Raw genomic sequence first — 8,961 nt, 5'->3', positions numbered from 1 at the left:
ATCTACATTTTTTTTGTGATTGTACTGGGTAGTCTTTCTGAATGTACAACAACATATTAATATTGTGAAACAACTTTTATCTTGTCAATTTTACATCTAACATGTGTACAATCCATTCTCTTTGAGGACTATACATGGGGAGTCTGATTATATTACCATATGAATATAAGTTCTTTATGGAAAACATGACACTGTTAACTATAAATTATTGTAACGGAATATGTCATTATATACTGGCACCAAATGACTGTACACAACATAACTGTTTATATAGGTGCTACACATTGGAAGATGCCAGTAACATTTATTTCAACTTTAGACCATTAACAACCTCTCCTATGATAGGTTTGCACTCTTGAGCTGATAAAGAATAGATCACTAATTGTTCGGTAAACGTGGGTCACACCTATGGTGTTTTTCTCTGGGTCCATTTTTTCAACTCTCACTCTATATCTTTGACGAACCTTCTTGATATTAGACTTTTATTGCTGGATTCCTCCCGATCGTATGCTGTTTCTGCTTGTTATAAGATGGCCGCCACTGAGATAGTTGAATTTTTGGCCTTTTTTCATTTCTATCGTTCGATAAACTTTAAATGCCCATTTGATTCAGCACGTTAAATACTCGAAGTGACTGACGAGCTCAAATGCACTACGGGTAAGATCTCACCTCCGCCTTGTATTGACCTTTTAGCCGTCTTCCCTGCCACCTATTAAATTTAATTTTACGAACTCTTAGACTAGCTCATTTATCCAGGTTTACTTTGGTTTCCTACAGTGGAACAGTATTAGGCAGCAACTTTGAAAATAGCGTGCCTTTCTTTTCTCTCTGTTTTACGACATGCGGTTAGCGTTTTATAACATATATTTTTCACAGATAAGAATTATTGGCTCTGACAGTCGATACTGCTTACTTGGCGCAAGATTCTAGAACTACTTTCTTCCTTCGTGACAACATATGCTGGATTACCTCACCCCAGTATTTATTTTACTTATGGGTGTTAGGGCAATGTGATTGGATGTGGATATGTTTGAGTTTTGAGTACTTTTTGGTTTATTGGTATTTCGTGCACACAACCATAGCATTAAGTTGTTGTAGGATCTTAATATATATTCGGTGCCTCACAATGTGAGAGTATAAATCCCCTTATCCATAAAGTGGGACGCTATTGATATTAAAGACCTCCATTTTATACAACATCACGATCCATACAAATTACTTTACTAGCGCCTGGCACTGATTTGATTTCTTGCTCCCTTTCTCCCTTAGTTGGACTTATCATGGTCCAGGTATGACCTTTGACTTATTTCTAAGGTGTACCCCTGAACACAAAACGGTTACCCTCATATTTGGAAAGGAATTTCTACTTTGAACGACACAATATGGATGTCTTTTGGCACAGTTCTAATAATATATACTATATCAACAAGGTACGTTCTCTGGTGCAAACTTTGGTTTTCTCTGTACTATTGTCACTAGGGTCACTGGATTGCATTCTTACAATTTTCTGCACTTTGTGGTGTAATAATTCACTTTTGAACTTTCTATCCATGTGCAACATTTGTTCAGTATGCCTATTATCTATTTCCTATTTCTAGTATTTTAGAAACCACTAAATAGCTGTCCGTTAACTCACCTTGCACCGTGGCAAAGATAATTAAACACCTCTTGGTGAGTGTCTAAGGCAATGGTTTGGCCATATTAATTGGTCATATCACATTTGGGTGAGAGCAAAGATCTCATACTAGACATTGGAACTATTAGCTTACTATGATATTTTGAATATTATTTCACAGCCTTGAAAAAGTCGTTGTCACGGCGAAACACGTGTCGGCTGTTTGTACATGGAACATTGTAGCGGATGTTTCATTCAATGAATAACCAAAGAAGATTAAAGGACAAATATTTGGAATGATTGGATGTGCCGTGGTTCTTTCAACTTCATTTATTCATTGTGGACCTCTTGGATCGCAACCTACACACCCTGTGGCTGGGTGTGGAACTACCCTGGCACTCCTCACAACGTATATGCTCAGGTTACAATATCACTGACTGTTTCGGATTTATACAATAGCAAGGAAACACTTTTTGGAAGTGCGCACCATGGTAGGACACAGCCACTATTCGTTTTCGGGGCTAATATGAGTGTGTTTAGGAAACTGCTTAATCAGTTTCTGTGATTTAAATTGTGTTTACAAACTGTCTTCATCACCTGTTGTTGCCTTGAAAAAAGCAAAATTTCTGAGTGTGTGACAAGTAGTATTTCAGTGTTTTTACAATCTCTCCCTTACCAGGAAGTAGACTCTACTAGCTTGGAAGGGTAGATTCAGCCTGTCTGTATCCAAGGGGATTCTGAATAGAGCAGCAGCTCCCTCCTCCCTTCCCACAGGGGCTGGGTTGGCTCTCTGAGTCCCAGGCAACCTGAGCCCTCCTACCACACCTGCCTGGCCTCTTAAATTTGTGAAGGGAACCACAAGATAGCCACCTCCTTTTTTTGTGTCCATTATTTTCCCTGCACCCTAATACAGCCCAGTGATCAAGGATTCCTAGGAGACTAGGTAAGGAGCCCTAGACTTTTCTAAGAATTTATTATCTGTTTAAAAGTGTTTTCTACTGCTACCCGTGTCTGTTTACTGTAGACCCTCTGTGTTTCAGGAAGCTTGGCATTTTAAAGTTCTTTAGCCGTGACTGTTTCAAATGTCCCTCCTAGTTTGTGGCAAAAGACTGCATAAAGCCTTCTTTTCTAAGTAAAAAGGTCACATACACCTTAGTGGCTAATCAGAGTGTGTTTAGGAGACTGCTTAATATCTTTTTGTGACTTAAATTGTGTTTAGAAATTATGTGCATCACCTGTTTTTGCCTTGAAAAAGCCATATTTCGGAGTGCACGACAAGCAGTATTTCAGTTAATTTTACAATCTCTCCCTCGCCTGGAAAGTAGACTTTGCTAGCTTGGAAGTGTAGATTCAGCCTGTCTGTATCCAAGAAGATTCTGAATAGAGCAGCAGCCTCTGCCTCCCTTCCCACAGGGTCTGGGCCTTGCTGATTGGCTCTCTGAGTCCCAGGCAACCTCAGAGCTCCTCCCACACCTGCCGTGACCCCTTTAGCTTGTGGAGGGAACCACAAGACAGCCACCTCATTTTATGATCCCAGCTTTTTCCCTGCACCCTAATACAGCCCAGTAATCAAGGATTCCTAGGAGACCTAGGTAAGGAGCACCAGACCTTTCTGGGAAATCTTATTACTTGTTTAAAAGTGTTTTCTACTGCTACCCATGCCTGTTTACTGTAGACTTTCTGGCCCCTATTTATACTTTTTTAGCGCCACTCTTGCCCCACTTTTCACTCAAAAGCGGTGCAAACTTACAAAATACAATTGTCTTTTGTAAGTTTGCGCTGCTTTTGCGTAAAAAAATAATGCAAATGTGGTGCTAAAAAAGTATAAATATGGGCCTCTGTGTTTCAAGTAGCTTGGCCTTTTAAAGTGCTGTTTTTAGCCGTGACTGTTTGAAATGTCGTTCCTAGTTTGTGGTAAAAGACTGCATGAAGCCCCCCCTTCTCTTTTAAGTACAATGGCTACATACACCTCACTGGCTAAATAGAGTGTGTTTAGAAGACTGCTTAATCTCTTTCTGTGATTTAAATTGTGTTTAGAAACTGTCTGGCTCAGTTGGTTTTTGCCTTGAAAAAGCCAAATTTCTGACTGCGCGAACAGCAGTATTTCAATGTTTTTTGCAACCTCTCCCTTACGTGGAAAGTAGACTCTGCTAACTTGGAAGTGTGTAATCAGCCTGTCTGTATCCAAAAGGAGATTCTGAAGGGAGCAGCAGCTTCCTCCTACCCTCCCACAGGGACTGGGCCTTGCTGATTAGCTCTCTGAGTCCCACGCAAACCTGAGCCGTCCTCCCACACCTGTTCTGGCCCCTTAAATTTGTGAAGGGAACCACAAGACAGCCACCTCCATTTTGTGAGTCCTGCTTTTTCCCTGCACCCTAATACAGCCCAATGATCAAGGATTCCTAGGAGACCTAGGAAGGAGCCCCAGAGTTTTCTAGGAAATCTTATTATTTATTTAAAAGTGTTTTCTACTGCAACCCGTGTCTGCTTTCTGTAGACTCTGTGTGTTTTAGGTAGCTTGGCCTTTTAAAGTGCGGTTTTTAGCCGTGACTGTATTAAATTTCCCTCCTGGTTTCTGCCAAAAGACTGCATAAAGCCCCCCCTTCTTTTTTAAGTACAAAGGCCGCGTACACCTCAGTGGCTAACCAGAGTGTGTTTAGAAGACTGGCTAATCTGTTTCCGTGATTTAAATTGTGTTTAGAAACTGTCTGCACCAGTTGGTTTTTGCCTTGAAAAAGCCAAATTTCTGAGTGCGGGACAAGCAGTATTTCAGTGTTTTTTTACAATCTCTCCCTTCCCTGGAAAATAGACTCTACTAGCATGGAAGTGTGGATTTAGCCTGTCTGTATCCAAAAGGAGATTCTGACTAGAGCAGCAGCTCACTCCTGCCTTCCCACATGTAGCCATGGCTGTTTGAAATTTCCTTCCAAGTTTGTGGTAAAAAACTGCATAAAGTCCCCCCCCTTCTTTTTTAAGTAAAAATGCTACATACACCCCAGTGACTTACCAGAGTATGTTTAGGAGACTGCTTAATCTGTTTCTGTTATTTAAATTGTATTTAGAAACTGTCTGCATCACCTGTTTTTGCCCTGAAGAAGGCGACAAGCAGTATTTCAGTGTTTTTTTCAATCTCTCCTTTACCTAGAAAGTAGACTCTGCTAGCTTGAAAGGGTGGGTTCAGCCTGTCTGTGTCCAAGGACATTTTGAATGGAGCAGCAGCTCTGTCCTCCCTTCCCACATGGGTTGTGCCTTGCTGACTGGCTCTGAGTCCCAGGCAACCAGAGCCTTCCTCCCACACCTGTCCTCGCCTCTTAAGTTTGTGGAGAGAATCCCAAGACAGCCACCTCCATTTTATGAGCCCAGCTTTATGCCTGCGCCCTAAAACAGCCCAGTGTTTAAGGATTCCTGGGAAACCTAGGTAAGGAGCCCCAGAAATTCTGGGAAATTCTATTATTTGTTTAAAAGTGTTTTCTACTGCTTCCCGTGCCAGTTGACTGTGGACTCTGTGTTTCAGGCAGCTTGGTCTTTCAAACTGCTGTTTTTTAGCTGTGACTGTTTGAAATTTCCTTCCTAGTCTGTAGCAAAAGACTGCATAAACCCCCCCTTATTTTTTAAGCAGAAATGCCACGTACACCTCAGTGGCTAACAAGAGAGTGTTTGGAAGAGTGCTTAATCTGTTTCTGTGATTTAAATTGAGTTAAGAAACTGTCTGCATCACCTGTTTTTACATTGAAAAAGTCACATTTCTGAGTGTGTGACAAGCAGTATTTCAGTGTTTTTACACTCTCTCCCTTACCAGGAAAGTAGACTCTGCTAGCATGGAAGGGTGGATTCAGCCTGTCTGTATCCAAAGAGATTCTGAATATAGCATCAGCTCCTTCCTCACTTCCCACAGGGGCTGGGATTTCTGATTGGTTCTCTGAGTCCCAGGCAACCTGAGCCCTCCTACCACACCTGCCCTGGCCCCTTAAATTTGTGAAGGGAACCACAAGATAGCCACCTCCATTTTTTGTGCCCATTATTTTCCCTGCACCCTAATACAGCCCAGTGGTCAAGGATTCCTAGGAGACTAGGTAAGGAGCCCTAGACTTTTCTAAGAATTTATTATTTGTTTAAAAGTGTTTTCTACTGCTGCCCGTGTCTGTTTACTGTAGACTCTCTGTGTTTCAGGGAGCTTGGCCTTTCAAACTGCTGTTTATTAGCTGTGACTGTTTGAAATGTCCTTCCTAGTCTGTGGCAAATGACTACATAAAGCCCCCCACCCTTAATTCTTAATCAAAAAGGCCACATACACCTCAGTGGCTAACCAGAGTGTGTTTAGGAGAGTGCTTAATCTGTTTCTGTGATTTAAGTAGGGTTCAGAAACTGACTGCATCACCTATTTTTGCCTTGAAAAAGCCAAATTTCTGAGTGATCGACAAGCAGTATTTCTGGGTTTTTACAATCTCTCCCTTACCAGGAAAGCAGACTCTGCTAGCTTGAAAGGGTGGATTCAGCCTGTCTGTAACCAAGGACATTCTGAATAGATCAGCAGCTCCCTCCTCCCTTCCCACTGGGGCTGGGTTTGCTGATTGGCTCTCTGAATCCCAGGCACTCTGAGCCCTCCTCCCACACTTGCCCTGGCCCCTTATGTTTGTGGAGGGAATCAAAAGACAGTCACTTCCATTTTATGAGCCTAGCTTTTTCCTTGCACCCTAATACAGCCCAGTGATCAAGGATTCCTAGGAGAGCTAGGTAAGGAGCCCCAGACTTTTCTAGGAAATCTTATTATTGGTTTTAAAGTGTTTTCTACCTCTATCCGTGCCTATTTACTGTAGACTCTCCGTATTTCAGGTAGCTTGGCCTTTTAAAGTGCTGTTTTTTAGCCATGAGTGTTTGAAATGTCCCTCCTAGTTTGTTGCAAAAGACTGCATAATGCCCCCCCTTCTTTTTTAAGTACAAAGGCTACATAAACCTCAGTGGCTTACCAAAGTGTATTTAGGAAACTGGTTAATCTGTTTCTGTGATTTAAATTGTGTTTAGAAACTGTCAGCATCACCTGTTTTTGCCTTGAAGAAGCCATATTTCTGAGTGTGCGACAAGCAGTATTATAGTTTTTTTTTCGATCTCTCCATGACCGGGAAAGTAGACTCTGCTAGCTTGAAAGGGTGGATTCAGCCTGTCTGTAACCAAGGACATTCTGAATAGAGCAGCAGCTCCCTCCTCCCTTCCCACTGGGGCTGGGTTTGCTGATTGGCTCTGTAGGAAAGTACCATCTTGCCTGGCATGTTACCCCCATTTTTCACTGTATATATGTTGTTTTAGTTGTATGTGTCACTGGGACCCTGGTAACCCAGGGCCCCAGTGCTCATAAGTGTGCCTGAATGTGTTACCTGTGTAGTGACTAACTGTCTCACTGAGGCTCTGCTAATCAGAACCTCAGTGGTTATGCTCTCTCATTTCTTTCCAAATTGTCACTGACAGGCTAGTGACCATTTTTACCAATTTACATTGGCTTACTGGAACACCCTTATAATTCCCTAGTATATGGTACTGAGGTACCCAGGGTATTGGGGTTCCAGGAGATCCCTATGGGCTGCAGCATTTCTTTTGCCACCCATAGGGAGCTCTGACAATTCTTACACAGGCCTGCCACTGCAGCCTGAGTGAAATAACGTCCACGTTATTTCACAGCCATTTTACACTGCACTTAAGTAACTTATAAGTCACCTATATGTCTAACCTTTACCTGGTAAAGGTTAGGTGCAAAGTTACTTAGTGTGAGGGCACCCTGGCACTAGCCAAGGTGCCCCCACATTGTTCAGGGCCAATTCCCCGGACTTTGTGAGTGCGGAGACACCATTACACGCGTGCACTACATATAGGTCACTACCTATGTGTAGCTTCCCAATGGTAACTCCGAATATGGCCATGTAACATGTCTAAGATCATGGAATTGCCCCCTCTATGCCATCATGGCATTGTTGGCACAATCCCATGATCCCACGGGTCTCTAGCACAGACCCGGGTACTGCCAAACTGCCTTTTCAGGGGTTTCACTGCAGCTGCTGCTGCTGCCAACCCCTCAGTCAGGTTTCTGCCCTCCTGGGGTCCAGCCAGGCTTGGCCCAGGAAGGCAGAACAAAGGACTTCCTCATAGAGAGGGTGTTACACCCTCTCCCTTTGGAAAATGGTGTTAAGGCAGGGGAGGAGTAGCCTCCCCCAGCCTCTGGGAATGCTTTCATGGGCACACATGGTGCCCATTTCTGCATAAGCCAGTCTACACCGGTTCAGGGACCCCTCAGCCCCGCTCTGGCGCGAAACTGGACAAAGGAAAGGGGAGTGACCACTCCCCTGACCTGCACCTCCCCTGGGAGATGCCCAGAGCTCCTCCAGTGTGCTCCAGACCTCTGCCATCTTGGAAACAGAGGTGCTGCTGGCACACTGGACTGCTCTGAGTGGCCAGGGCCAGCAGGTGACGTCAGAGACTCCTTCTGATAGGCTCCTTCAGGTGTTGCTAGCCTATCCTCTCTCCTAAGTAGCCAAACCCTCTTTTCTGGCTATTTAGGGTCTCTGCTTTGGGGATTTCCTTAGACACCATTACACGCGTGCACTACATATAGGTCACTACCTATATGTAGCTTCACCATGGTAACTCCGAATATGGCCATGTAACATGTCTATGATCATGGAATTGCCCCCTCTATGCCATCCTGGCATTGTTGGTACAATTCCATGATCCCAGTGGTCTGTAGCACAGACCCTGGTACTGCCAGACTGCCCTTCCTGGGGTTTCACTGCAGCTGCTGCTGCTGCCAACCCCTCAGACAGGCAGCTGCCCTCCTGGGGTCCAGCCAGGCCTGGCCCAGGATGGCAGAACAAAGAACTTCCTCTGAGAGAGGGTGTGACACCCTCTCCCTTTGGAAAATGGTGTGAAGGCAGGGGAGGAGTAGCCTCCCCCAGCCTCTGGAAATGCTTTGTTGGGCACAGATGTGCCCAATTCTGCATAAGCCAGTCTACACCGGTTCAGGGACCCCTTAGCCCCTGCTCTGGCGCGAAACTGGACAAAGGAAAGGGGAGTGACCACTCCCCTGACCTGCACCTCCCCTGGGAGGTGTCCAGAGCTCCTCCAGTGTGCTCCAGACCTCTGCCATCTTGGAAACAGAGGTGCTGCTGGCACACTGGACTGCTCTGAGTGGCCAGTGCCACCAGGTGACGTCAGAGACTCCTGCTGATAGGCTCCTTCAGGTGTTAGTAGCCTTTCCTCTCTCCTAGGTAGCCAAACCCTCTTTTCTGGCTATTTAGGGTCTCTGTCTCTGGGGAAACTTTAGATAACGAATGCATGAGCTCAGCCGAGTTCCTCTGCAT

The 8,961-nt window shown here is 44.4% G+C and overlaps 1 long non-coding RNA gene across 4 annotated transcripts in view; it reads left to right on the top strand.

The window, feature by feature from the left end:
* Window positions 1-602: 602 nt before the first annotated feature.
* Window positions 603-8,961, top strand: part of LOC138283779 (uncharacterized) — a 150,107-nt gene continuing 141,748 nt past the window's right edge. For 2 of the 4 annotated variants that reach the window (XR_011201304.1, XR_011201301.1), the window contains exon 1: window positions 603-657. This is a non-coding gene — a long non-coding RNA (uncharacterized lncRNA). Of the gene's footprint in view, window positions 658-1,269; window positions 1,431-1,796; window positions 2,107-8,961 lie in introns of all 4 variants that reach the window. The other 2 variants (XR_011201303.1, XR_011201302.1) reach the window with 2 other exon arrangements.

Source organism: Pleurodeles waltl, chromosome 1_1 (assembly GCF_031143425.1).
Source record: "Pleurodeles waltl isolate 20211129_DDA chromosome 1_1, aPleWal1.hap1.20221129, whole genome shotgun sequence".
Taxonomy (NCBI): Eukaryota; Metazoa; Chordata; class Amphibia; order Caudata; family Salamandridae; genus Pleurodeles; species Pleurodeles waltl.
This window is presented reverse-complemented; position numbering and strand designations above follow the sequence as displayed.